We start from the raw sequence: 14,124 nt of genomic DNA on the forward strand, positions 1-14,124 counted from the left end.
AGTGGAGGTGATGGCCTAAAGGCATTATCACTGGATTGTTAATCCAGAGTCCCAGGTAATGTTCAGTATCAAAATCTCACCATGGTAGATGGTGGAATTTCTAGAATGAAGATCCGAATTATGACAATGAATCCATTGTTGACTTTTGAGAAAAAAACATCTGGTTCATATCCTTTAGGGAAGGAAACTGCCATTCTTACCTGGTCTGGCCTACATGTGACTCCAGACCCACAGCAATATGGTTGACTCTTAACTGGCCTTGGGCAATTAGGGATGGGCAATAAATGCTGGCTTAGCCAGCGATGCCTTCATTCTCATGAATTAATTTTTAAAAAGATTGAAGAAGTTGGGACTGTTCTCCTTGGAGAGAAGAGTCAGAGGAGTTTTGATACAGGTTTTCAAAATGATGAGCAGGCTGGATAGAGTAGATAAAACAAACAAAATGAAAGTGCATAGATTTAACGTGAAGTTCAAAAGAAGCAAGGGTGAAGTGAAAAAAAGGTTTTTCACTAGGCAAGTGGTTAGGATATGAAATGCACTAACTGGAAATGTTGGACAGGTTCAACTGAAGCATTCAAGAGAGCATTGGATTTTAAAAATTATGCAAGAGTATGAGGCAGAAAGAAATTGGCACTAGGTAATGATTAAAAACAAATTGCTGAAGAAAACTAGGACTGGCTGCATCTGTGGAGAAAAAAGACAGTTAACATTTTGAGTTAGTGACCCTTCTTCAGAACTAGATAATGATTCTCATTTAATGAGCTAGTGCAGGCTTGATGGTTTGACTGTGGCCTCCTGCACTGTATAATTCTGTTACACATTGATGGCATTTCTGTTGGAATGAAGGGTGAAGGTCAGGATGTGTGCAGAATTGATTTTCAGAGTAAAAATGAGAAATTTAGAGATGATAACATCAAGGACCAGCAAAGAAAAGACCTAAGGCTAAGCAGAGTGAATCCCTAGCCAGGAACAGACAAATTACTAATATAGAACACTGAGTTATTTGGCCAGCCTCTGGCGCAGCAGCTCACAGTAATGTTGGAGAAAGGGTTTATGCTGATCAAATTCTATAATATTCTGAATTGGTAACCTCAGATTCGCTGAATTTGTGTATCGAACAGAAAATGCGAGAAACTCTCAGCAGGTCTAGTAACATCTGTAGAGAGACAAAAACTGAGTTATTGTGTGGAGTCCAATATGACGCTACTTCAGAATCAGATCAGATCAGTATTAGACTATGAGTGTGAAATCATGGGGCAATGGGAGTCATTTAACATTGTGATCTCCCTATGAAAGGATTGTCCAGTGACTACATCCATGAAGATGTGAACGATGGTGACGAAAGTCACAGTGCCAATTGCATCAGCCTTACTTGATGAGCAGGGACATGAGTTGAAGCCAACTAATTCCATGATGATACTCTTCTCACTCAGTTGCAGAAGTCTGATATGAAAATTCTGGCAGAAGAAATCACAGAAACTTATGCAGAGTTCAACAACATTGTATGTTGCACAACAGAACTGAGAGATGAGGAAATTGCAGATGTGGCTTGTTCTTCACCTCAGGAGTCCAATGACCTTGAAGATTCCAATGATTACTCACCCAGCCATCTGTCCGTAACTGAAGCCACAAAGGCTGTAGTAATACTGCAAAATAAAAATACCAACTGTGTTGATAATATGGCAGATCATATTGTGCTTGACCTGAGCCAGTACAGTAAGGAGAAAGAGGCTAAGTTTTGAGCTAAACTGACATTTTATGATGCCTTTCACAGGTTCGTTGCCATTGTAAGATGTAAACAAATAGAATAACAGACAGTTTGCGCACATTTAATGCAATACTGTGTTTTTATGAGATTTTTTTCATGCACTGTATGTAGATACATCATGTCCCATAGATACCTCTTCAGCCATCTCAAAGCACACAGGTTTGTGCGTGGGTCACTTGAGATTTGACTGTGTACCCACAGTCCAATTATTGCTCCAATAATTATACACCATATAAATGATATTGATAAATGCTCCAAATATAAAGTATGGAAGGCTTGCATAGGATATAAAATCAGTCTCGGTTGTGTCGTTTGCTTCTGTGCTGTAATCCAATATAGTATCTCTTCATTTGGCTTGTTGTTCAGATTATATCTTTTAAATCACCTGAGGAAAGTTTTTCCCTGCTACATCAGTCACACTAATTGCTGTATACTGATGAGGGATATTCTAATTGGCTAAGATTACCTAATGTACCAGTTGGAAAGTCAGAGCAAGTACCAACCAGACCTGGAAAGTATGATTCCATTTAATTGCCTGCAGCAAAAACAAAATACCAGAGAAACACAGCAGGTCTGCAGCATCAGGACAGAAAAGCAGCGTTAATGTTTTAATTCTGTTATGGACCAGGCCCAGACTCCCTCAAAACATTTCAAGAAGGCAGCCTATAGCCTAGTCTCTAAATTTGCTAGTTGTTTTAAGCAGATGTAAAACGGATATTCCAGGAGTAATGCAGCTGGCCCAACCACTCAGTTTCAAACAAAACAGAATTTATTTACAGACTATTGAATGAAACACAAACAAAAGAGAACTGAATTGAGAATACCAACCTATCTAAAAACCAAATCGACACCACCACAACTTAATGATGCTGTTCTAAATACTTGCAACATTCCTGTAAACACCCCTTGGCAAAAAAGGTAAAATCAAATACAGGTTCTTACAGGTGAGATGTCAGAGAAAGAGAGAGGGCATCAGCATCGAGCTGTTTCTTTGACCAGCAGCCTCAGAGTCCTTGCTAAAACCAAACCAGCCTCTGAACTGGGAAAACTGGCCATTCCCCTTTCATTGTACATGTGTTTTGAAAGAAAGACTTGAAAGCCTTCTCAAATAGATATTTCCAGATATATTGGAAGCTCTGCCTTTATGACTTCTGTTGAAAAAAATCAAGGACAACATAACCTTGTTAAAGGAGCAGCATCGTCACACGTCTCCCCTTAAAAAATAAAAATCAATATCCAAAGATGGCTTCATTTTAAAACCCCTTAACCTTAAATTGTTAGTATCCTACAACACATATACATTACATTGTAGTAGTGCACATTTGTAAATTTATAGTCATTCTATTTAAGTTCGTTTACTCCTGCCACCAAACACCTCAGTTTCTCATCCAAGTCTTGACAATGCGTCGGTAATCATGTTTGCTTGTCCTGCCACATGCACGGTTTTCAAATTGAATGGCTGTAACAACAGGCTCCATCTAAACTGTCTCGAATTTGATTGGGTTATGATCAGTGTATATGATTGTCTCAGATACATTACTGGGAACATAAGCATTGAAATTACATAACGCTAACACCAAGCTCAAAGTCTCCTTCTCAACTGTTGAATATTTCTGCTGATGAATGTTCAGTTTGCTGGAGAAATACCTGATAGGCACAGCACCACCATCAGCATCACTCGCATCGATAGCCACCTCGAATGACTAAGACAGGAGCGTGGTTAACACAGCTTTCAGGCTGTCAAATGCCTCCCGACAGTTCGCTGTCTACTGAAACTTGTTGCCTTTCTTTAATAATTAAGTGAGTGGAGCAGCCACAGTGGTAAAGTTTGGTACAGATTTCTGATAAAATCCATTCAATTCCAAGAATCATAGTACTGCTCTTTTTGTTGATGATATGGGAAACTCCCTAATTCACTTTGTTTTTGCATTCCATGGGGTCAGTTGTCCATGTCGAATGACATGGCTGAGGAAGATGACTTGGACTTTGGCAAATTCACTTTTAGGCAGGTTTATCACCAAGCCTGCCTCCCGAAGTCGATCAAACAATTCTGATAAATGTTGCAAATATTCCTTCCATGTGTGACGAAAAATCACCAGGTCATCTATATATATGACACAATGTTCAAAGATGTGCAGGTTAGGTGAATTGGCTATGCTAAATTGCCCATAGTGTTAGGTGAAGGAGTAAATGTAGAGGAATGGGTCTGGGTGGGTTGCTCTTCGGAGGTTTGGTGTGGACTTGTTGGGCCAAAGGGCCTGTTTCCATACTGTAAGTAATCTAGTACAATTAGATATTCCAGAAATGACCTTTATTGGTTAGTCTTTGAAATATGGCTAGCACATTTTTCATACCAAATGGCATGACTTTAAATTGATACAGTCCATTTGGTGTTACGAAAGCCAAAATTGCTCTTTTGGACAAAGGTATCTGACAGTATCCTCTCAGCAAGTACAATTTAGAAATACAAGTTGCTTGAAGCACCTTTTCAACATAGTATTCCAAACGTGGAATCAGATATGCATCAGTCTTTGTCAGGGTATTGACTTTGTGATAGTCCACACGTATCCATTGGGTAATATCTAGGTTTGGCACTACTATGGGTGAGTTCCAGTCACTGTAACTTTGATTATGTTGTCTTGGAGCATGCGTTCAATCTCCTTTCGAACCTGTGCCAACTTTAGAGGGTTATGCCTATAAGGATGTTGTTTAATTGGAACAACATTTCCTCTATCTACATCATGAATAATTAGGTTAGTACTTCCCAGCTTATTTCCTTATATCTCCCCATGCAATAGTAATAACTCTTTCAGGTCATTTAATTTTCCCGTGGAAGATACTGCAATAACTTATCCCAATTTTTGACAACTTCCTCATTGTCCAATTTAATTTGAGGAATGTCCAATTCAGAATCCTCTGAACGTGGCTCTTCACTGTGCTGTAACCAACAACAGTTTCCTTTTGCTTTCCTTCCCTGTCAAAATATTTACACTCAGATTTCTTTCTGTCTGGAGTCCTTATCAAATAGTTAACCTCACTCAATCTCCTTTCAACTTGATAGGGTCCACTAAACCTTACTTTTTAAAAGGTTCAACTGCCACTTGAAACAACACGAATACCTTATCTCCAATAGCAAAAATGTAATTTTTTGATTTCTTGTCTGCTTCCTGTTTCATTGTATACTGTGATACTTTTAAATGCTGTCTAGCCAACTCCCCCACTCTATTTAACCATTCCTTAAAATTTGACATATAGTCCAAATATGTGGTCTTTGAGTTATTACTTACGAATTTCTTCTTAATCAATTTTAGTGGTCCTTTCATTTCATGCCCAAAAAACTAATTCAAATGAACTGAATTTGGTTGATTCATTTGGTGCATCTCTGATGGCAAAAATTATAAACTGAATTCCTTTATCACGATCATCTGGATAGTCTTGACTATAAACCCTCAACATGGTATTTAATGTCTGATGCCACCTTTCTAACACTCCATGTGATTCTGGATGGCTTGCTGTAGATTTGAATTGTTTTATTCCTAAGCTATCCATAACTTGCTTGAATAATTTTGATGTGAATTTTGACCCTTGATCTGACTGTGGTTAGTCTGTATCTAGTGAAAATTTTGAGTAATTCCTCTGCAATCCTTTTAGCTGTGATTTGCATAATGGAATGGCCTCTGGAAATCTAGTCAACACATCCATTATTGTTAACAAATATTGATGCCCACTTTTTGTAGGGGCCCTCAAATGCAAGAATAGGTATTAAAGGTGCAGGGTTGTTTACTGCTTGTGATTTTCCAATTGTATGACATGTCTGGCAAAATTCAGCTACATCCTTGTGCAATCCAGGCCAGGTAAAATATTTTTGTATTTGAGCTCTTAAGTTTTTCCTACCGCCTAAATTATCTCCTTCAGGTAGTTCATGTGCTACCTGCAACACCACCTTTCTATAACCCACTGGCAATACAACTTGATGAACAACTTCTCCATTTCTCATCTGCCTGAATATATAATCGTCTCCATTTTCTCATCATTTTTAAGATAGTAGCATTCAGGGATACATCAAGATTCTTCAGTGTATGCCTTTTGATGCAATCTTCATCTTTCTGCATAACTCAGTTAATTTCTCTGAGCTAAAGATTTCTACATTGTCAGCCATTTGCTCCTGGTTTGTCTCAACCATCTGATCAAACAGGGTCTCTGCTAATTCCACTTCAACTCTCTTATCTGGACTCTTTGATCTCTCCTGTTTCAGTTGGTGACTTTGTGACCTCATTACCACACAGTCAAGAAAAATCTCAGGATATGTTTCCTGCAATACCTGTTTCCTGAGTTTCTACAGGCTTTTCAGCCATAGTAAACGCACTCCGACCAGAGAATCAGCTATATCATTAGCAAGGACAGATTGTATTCCTGGAGCTGAGAGTTTGTCCAGTACTCCTACCACAACTCCTCCACTCTTCACTGAACACACTAACCTCAATCTATGTAACAGAGCACTTGTCTCACTGTGAATTCCTGTTACCAGCACTTTTTCCTCCAGCAATAGTCCTTCAGAGGTTACATATCCTCTCATCTTTCAACATCAAAGATTGAGCAGAGCTTTTGTCTCTTAATATTGTAATGTCTTTACCTGCTGCACCTCACCTATGAGAGTAAACTTTACCTTTGGAAGTATGTGGTTTGAGATCAGGTACTTCCTCCTTAACCAGCCTCTGTCCAGGTTGTACATTCTGGTGCAGCTTTTTAGCCTCCACTGTACTTTCCATGACCATCCAACAAAACTTATCCAGTTTTCCTACATCTGGCTTCCCAGTACTTTTTCCTAAATCTACCAACATAGTGATTTCATGTGGCCTACTTTATTGCAGTGAAAATACTATTTTTACTCTTCTCTTTCCCCTTCAAGGGTTTCCTTTTTACTCTGTGGTAAGTTATCCTTAATGATCTTCATCAAGATCAACCTTTCCCTTTCTATGTAAGGATTTCTTTTTTCCCCCACAATTTCTATCCCTCCTGGATTGATATTGATGTTGGAAGCCAGACTTTGATTTATGAACCAACTCATAAATTATCAGCAATTTCAGCTGCTTAAATTCTCTGCTCTTCTGCAAGTTCTCACTACCTCAGGAAGTCAAATTTTGAACTCCTCCAAAAATAGTCATTTAAGAGCATCATAGGTGGATAAAGGCATTAAAATTGAGCAAACCTATCAAATTACTTTGTTTGATCCTTTCAAACTCAATGTAGGTTTGACCAGGATCCCTCCTTAGATTCCTGAAGCTGTTTGTCAGCTTCTGGTACAAGCTTAAATGCACTTAAAATGGGCTTTCTTCACCTCAATAACTGCAGATGCTGAAAACTAGATTCTGGATCAGTGGTGCTGGAAGAGCACAGCAATTCAGGCAGCATCCAACGAGCAGCGAAATCAACGTTTCAGGCAAAGGCCCTTCATCAGGAATAAAGGCAGAGAGCCTGAAGCATGGAGAGATAAGCTAGGGGAGGGTGGGGGTGGAGAGAGAGTAGCATAGAGTACAATGGGGAGCGGCGGTGAAGGAGGCCCAGGACCTCCATGTCCTCGGCAGAGTGGGAGGGGGAGATGAAATGTTGGGCCATGGGGCAGTTTGGTTGATTGATGCGGGTGTCCCGGAGATGTTCCCTAAAGCGCTCTGCTAGGAGGTGCCCAGTCTCCCCAATGTAGACGAGACCGCATCAGGAGCAACGGATACAATAAATGATATTGGTGGATGTGCAGGTAAAACTTTGATGGATGTGGAAGGCTCCTTTAGAGCCTTGGATACAGGTGAGGGAGGTGGTGTGTGCACAGGTTTTACAGTTCCTGTGGTGGCAGGGAAAAGTGTCAGAATGGGAGGGTGGGTCGTAGGGGGGGGGCGTGGACTTGACCAGGTCGTCATGGAGGGAACTGCCTTTGCAGAAGGCAGAAACAGAAATATATCCCTGGTGGTGGGGTCTTTTTGGAGGTGGCGGAAATGTCGGCGGATGATTTGGTTTATGCAGAGGTTTGTAGGGTGGAAGGTGAGCACCAGGGGCATTTTTACATTACAGTGTGGAAACAGGCCCTTCGGCCCAACAAGTCCACACCGACCCACCGAAGCGCAACTCACCCATACCTAACACTGGGCAATTTAGCATAGCCAATTCACCTGACCTGCACATCTTTGGACTGTGGGAGGAAACCAGAGCACCCGGAGGAAACTCACGCAGACATGGGGAGAATGTGCAAACTCCACACAATTGCCTGAGGCTGGAATTGAACCCAGGTCTCTGGCACTGTGAGGCAGTAGTGCTAACCACTCTGCCGGCATTCTGTCCTTATGGTTGGAGGGGTGGGGTCTGAGGGCAGAGGTGCGGGATGTGGATGAGATGTGTTGGAGGGCATCTTTAACCACATGGGAAGGGAAACTGCAGTCTCTAAAGAAACACACCAGATGGCCTCTATGGTGGAACTGGTGCTCCTGGGAGCAGATATGGTGGAGGTGGAGGAATTGGGAATATGGGTTAGCATTTTTGCAAGAGATAGGATGAGATACCTCCTCTGATAGGGATGCAAATACTTCAATTAGCTCTACCTACAAGAGGTTTGGATCAATAAAAGCTACATGGTCACTGGCCTCTGCATTTGTTTAGCTGCCTTTTCAAATGAGATGGAAAGATTTTCCACATCTTTCTCCTCAAATTTAGGCAATGTTTGAATATATTTAAACAGTTGCCCACCAAGTCTTTGGCATGATAGTGAGGATAAGCAAACCTAAGCTTACTTTCTGCCTTCATCTCCATCCTTTTAAGCTGACTGAACATCAGTTGGCACTTAGGAAAAACACCCTCTATCTTCTTTTCCTTTTTGTTCTGGTAGGACCTTCTGTTCTTTCCCTTTCCTCTGCTTTTAATAGTAATTCAAACAGTTTCATTTCTTTTGCCTCTAACTCAAGTGGCTTAATTTTCAATTGTATTTTTGCCATCTGCAATAATTCTGATGGCATTTCCAGCAAATATAAATGCTGAGCTATTGCTGTAAATTATCGGTCCTTTCCTCACAAAAGGAGGCAGCTCCAACTCTAGCTTGACAATTCCAAAAGCTTTTCCTTGTTCACCTTTTGAAAAGCTCCCAAAGTGACTTCTTCCAACCCCAGAAAACTTAATGACTGAAAAAGCCACTACCACAAACACTATTAAACCAACTGAATTAATCATCCAGAACAAGACATTAACACCTACCACTTGCTGCAGTTGAGTGCACATACAGTAATCCCAATCAGAACTATAGACCAAATCCCACAAAGAGCCCCCAATCTGTTATAGACCAGGCCAGACTCCCTCAAAACATTAAGGTAGCCCAGATCCTACCTTTGTTAGTGGTTTTAAGCAGGTCTATGTGGATATTCCAGGAGTGATGTAGCTGGCCCAACCAGTTTGAAACAATATTTACAGATTACTGAATGAAACACCAACATGAGAACCAAATTTAGAACAACCCATCAACTCCACTGCAACGGTTCCAAATACTTGCAACATCCTGATAAATAGCCCCTTAGCAAAAAAAGTCAAAATCAAACCTGTTCTTCCCAGAGAAAAGTCAGAAAGCAGGAGGATTGGTATGGAGCTATTTCTTTGACCAGCAGCCTCATACAGAATGTATGCTAAAACCAAACCCTGAAGTGGGAGAATTGGCCACCCCCTTTTCATTGTACAAATGTTTTGAAAGACACTTAGATACTTCCAGATATATCAGAAGCTCTTTACAACCCCTTTTGAAAAACAAATAATCAAGGATAGCATAACTTTGCACTTGTGACAGTGCTGCTCCTTTAACAATGTCTTTATGGTGAGGTGCCCAGTAGTTGCTGGACAAGTACCAGTGGCACAGGCAAGAAGTCCTTAAGTGACCAATAATGGGTCATAGGCAATAGAAAGTGATATAATGCCAATCCACCAAAAATAAACCTACTGTTGTCTTTAATCATACTTTTGATTGTAATAAGTTATTGAACAGGCACACCAGGTCTCAGAAACCATCTTACCAGCCCACAATTGCTTGAAAAGCAATTCTTAAATATGGGTGGTAGCCTATTCCAACTTGTTCAAAAAATTATCCCAATGCAGTCAGATATTGAAATTCTAGATTTTGAAACCATGCCTAAGGAATGAACAATTAAATATGCAGGACAGTTTGGGGACATTTGAAACAATATTGGTTGAGTCAAAAGTATCATTGGAAACTAGTTTATCACTGGAATATTAGACAAAGTGACAATCATTTAGAAGTTCTTTTTTTATTGTTATTTTTAAATTGACAGAAATTATGCGTACAGCCTTAAAAGGAGGCATTTGACTTTATCGGTTGGCGCCTCTCAACCCACCGAACCAAGCAACGCAGACAACCTAAAGCTAAAAAAACAAACTAAAAAAATAAGCTAAAATAAAAAAAAAAAGTCGTTTGTTTGGTTGTTTTGTTTTGCTTTGGTTGAGTGGTCATTAGTTTCGTTGCTTTGAGAGCTGCGCAGAGGCCGACCAAGAAGATAATTTCTCATCTTCAACTGCCCGGCCTCAATATTCCAGATGGATCCAATCTAGACATTCATCTCTGGACATTCCATTCTGCGCACTGGCATCAAAGACACCAGTGTTCCTTGCCGCTGGAAGCAAGGCTATTTTTGTCCTGTCAAGGAAAAAAAAAAATAGAAAAGAATGTCACGTACATGAAACTATTCCATTACAGATCCAGATTAGAGTAGCCTGCCTCAACTTTCTTGAAACCAGGCTCAGCAATATTTCTTCCAGAAACCTGAAGATCAACTCTTCATCCACCAGTACATCTACTTAGATTTGACCAACTCATCATCCCATCAACAAAGCCACCACAGTGTTGATCAAATGCTTACTCCTATTTAAAAAAGGTTTTTAGAATGGTGGGGAGAAGAGTCACTGCAGACTGTTGGGAGATTTATCTCAGCTGGATAATTCTAGCTCACTGGAGATCTTTGGCAGGTCAGAGAATTTCACATCCATACGTCAACCCAATTCTGCCTGCCTCTGGGCAGGAATCTAAACCACACCATATTCCAGGCCAGGCTGCACAGATATCCTGTAGAACCTTCAATCTTTAGCCAATCCATGCCTTCAACCTCAAGGAAAAATGAATGATTTTAAAAAACTAGGATGAATCAAATAAAATATCCTTTGTCATGTGTATTCCAACACAGGAGTAGAGTGAAAAGATTTTACAATAGCTGCCTCTAATGACACCATCTTAGGTACAAAGTACCTAGGTACAAATCTTTGTTAGAGAAATAAAGTGAATAAAGAGAAAAAAGGTGTAGCATTACAGAGGAACCTTGATTATCCAAAAGGAGATAGAGGTACTAATAGAAACATTACATCAAAGATCCAACAGTGATCACTCCCTTTGTTTAGTGATTAAGCAGGCACCGTTGCCAAATGGCTGACCTCCTGCTCTCCGCTTTCCCTAGAGTTCTACAGAAGGGTCTAGTCTGGCTGCCCTGGAGGTGGGGGGGGGGGGGGTAGTGTGGGACAGGGTTGGGGCAGGGGGGCGCAGGCAGGAGCTTGTGCATTTTGTGCTGGGGGGCAGCAGGTGTAGGAAGTGGTTTGGTGGGCAGTGTTGGGGGTGGGGCCTAGTGCGCTGTGTGCCACTGCAGTCTCCTAAATGGGGAGCAGACTTCAAAAACTCCAAGCCCCAGCTGAAAGGCATTTAATCAATTAACCAAATAATCAATTATCCGAATGAAATAGTGCCCACCCATCCCATTCAGACAATAGAGGTTCCCCATGTACTTAGTCTAAAATAAAAAAGAGTATTGGAGGAAGACATGCAAGTTGCAGGCTCCCTTTTACTATGTCCCAGCTCATTTTCATAGGGAACAAGCAGAGTGTAACATAAGCTTTGTATTAGCAACAGAACAGTGGAATCATGGATGTGGAGAACCATCAATTATCCAGGATATGAAACTACTTCTAATGAATTAGAGTAACAGTAAACAGCAACATTCCACTGTTATGACAAATACCTTTTGAATATTTGTCTAAATGCAAAAACAAAAGAGGATTCTATAAACACTGTACTCCATTATCCTGGTTATTTTCAGATCAGACTTGACCCCAGGTCCCAATACCAAATCTTCCTTTAGAACTACCAGCTTTTTTCCCCCCCATTTTTACCAAAGCTAATCATATCTTGAAACTTATCCAAATAGGAAACATTGTATGGGCTGCAACATTCCCACCAACCTTCAGAACATGTGTGCTGTAGATAAAGTACTCACCATGAAACTAAAAAAGTTAACTACTGCAAGCAAGAACATGTGGAGGAAAAGAAGGAAATCCCTGGGGGGAAAAAAGATGCAAGTAGTTAGTAGTAAATAAAGACATGTTTACATAGCATATTTCACAAGGTCAAAAACAACAAAGCAATTCAGTTATTTGGATACTTACAAGTCTAGTTGCTTTTGTAAGGTGACAGTAAAATCTGCTCCCAGCAATCAAATACAAAAGTCTATTTTAGGCATTAACATAATTGTTTACTGGGACACTGCAAATAATTGAGTGAATAGCACCCAAAGGGCTCTTACAGTCACCTAAGGCAGACAGAATCTGCACAGCGACCTTTCAAAACTGCTTTGGAATGCAATCCTGAAATAAGTACTCCAACCTCTGGAGAGGAACTTGGAAACCCACACCCAAACACAGGATACTTCGATTCCTTTAACCTAGAATCAAGGTACTGCTTCACAATGGCAGGGTAGGTCAGTGGTTCACACAGCTGCATCAGAATGCCAGGGTCCTGAGTTCCATCCCCACTTTGGGTGATTGTCCTGTGGAGTTTGTCTATTATTATTACCATCTCTGCATGAGTTCCTCCCACAGTGCAATGATGCACATGTTAGGTGGATCGGTTGTGCCAAATTGCCCATAGTGTCCAGGGATGCGTGGATTAGCCATGGGAAATGCAAGGTGGGGGTGGGTCTGGGTGGCATGTTCGTCGGAGGGTCAGTGTGTGGATCAGTGGGCCGAATGGCCTGCATCCTCACTGTAGATATTCTATCCTTCACTAGAAGGAGTGGGGTTTTTTTCTTCGATATTTTAGGAGGAAAGGTGAAATGGTGCAGCTTTTTAAAAGCGGAAACACCAGGAGTGTTATGTGATCTCGGAATGAGATCAGGGTGGGGTGTTGGTTAGTTCGGTGCAACACTGGTTAACGTTAGGATGTACAAACACACGGAGAGACCCCCGTTTCCGCTGGGTGAGGGGGCTGCATATGGTCCTAAAGAAATGTTATGGTCAGTCACCAATTCGACATTGATCGTTGCTACAGGAATCGCCCAGTTTCGTTTTCATTCGGTTGACGTGACGCAGGGAAAACTACTAACTCAAGGTAGGAGAGAAATATGACAAAAAATACCGAAAGAGTTAGACAAAGTGCAGTGACTCCTTGGGGATTCCTATCCAAGTTAGTTTTGGGGTGCAGGGAGGGAGACGCGGGAAGTCGTGGAAACGACACGGAAAATAAAACAGATGGAATTAACACAAAGTCGGAGGGAAGCTCCTGCAATAAGGAGCCCCCCGAATAGAGATCTTACCTTGAAAAAGATGGAGGACAGCAGAAAGCATCTTGCCCCTTTCGGGGCAACGCCCGCCGTGAAAAAGAACAAACAACTCCGAGAGCAGCCTTTTATAGTCCGCTCTGAACCAATCACTGAGAGCTCGGAAAGCACCTCATCACTCTCCACCTCCTGGTGTAGATCTTAGAATCAGTGCAGTGTGGAAGCAGGCTCTTCAGCCCATCGAGTTCACACTGACCCTCCGAACAGCATGCCGCCCATACCTACCCTCTACATCTCCCATGATTAATCCAACTAACCTACTTTACTCAGAGTGGTACAGGTGTGGAATGCCATACCTGCCAATGTAGTTAGCCACATTAGGGAGATTTAAACAATCCTTGGATAAGCACGTGGATGATGATGGGATAATGTAGGGGAACGAGCTGAGAATAGTTCACAGGTTGGCGCAACATGAAAAGCCGAAGGGCCTATTCTGCACTGTATTGTTCTATGTTCTATGTTCTAATCTACACATCCCTGGACACTATGGACCAACCCACCTAACCTGCACATCTTTGGACTGTAGGAGGAAGCCCACACAGACACGGGGATAAGATGCAAAGTTGCCCAGGTCCCTGGTGCTGTGAGGCAGCAGTGCTAACCACTAGGCCACTGTGCCGCCCGTGCTTAACAGCCTGAACAGCGGGACAACAATAAATGATTTACATTTACATAGAACAAAACCAGAAGTTGTTGAGAAGCTCGGCAGGTTTGGCAGCA

The 14,124-nt window shown here is 41.4% G+C and overlaps 1 long non-coding RNA gene across 1 annotated transcript; it reads right to left on the reverse strand.

Moving 5' to 3' along the window:
- Positions 1-10,043: 10,043 nt before the first annotated feature.
- LOC122561798 lies at positions 10,044-13,532 on the reverse strand. The gene is made up of 3 exons (XR_006315108.1): positions 13,381-13,532; positions 12,067-12,127; positions 10,044-10,445 (listed from the first exon to the last, which is right to left on the reverse strand). It is a non-coding gene; the product is annotated as an uncharacterized LOC122561798 (long non-coding RNA).
- Positions 13,533-14,124: the final 592 nt, after the last annotated feature.

This window comes from Chiloscyllium plagiosum, chromosome 23, assembly GCF_004010195.1.
Source record: "Chiloscyllium plagiosum isolate BGI_BamShark_2017 chromosome 23, ASM401019v2, whole genome shotgun sequence".
Classification (NCBI taxonomy): Eukaryota; Metazoa; Chordata; class Chondrichthyes; order Orectolobiformes; family Hemiscylliidae; genus Chiloscyllium; species Chiloscyllium plagiosum.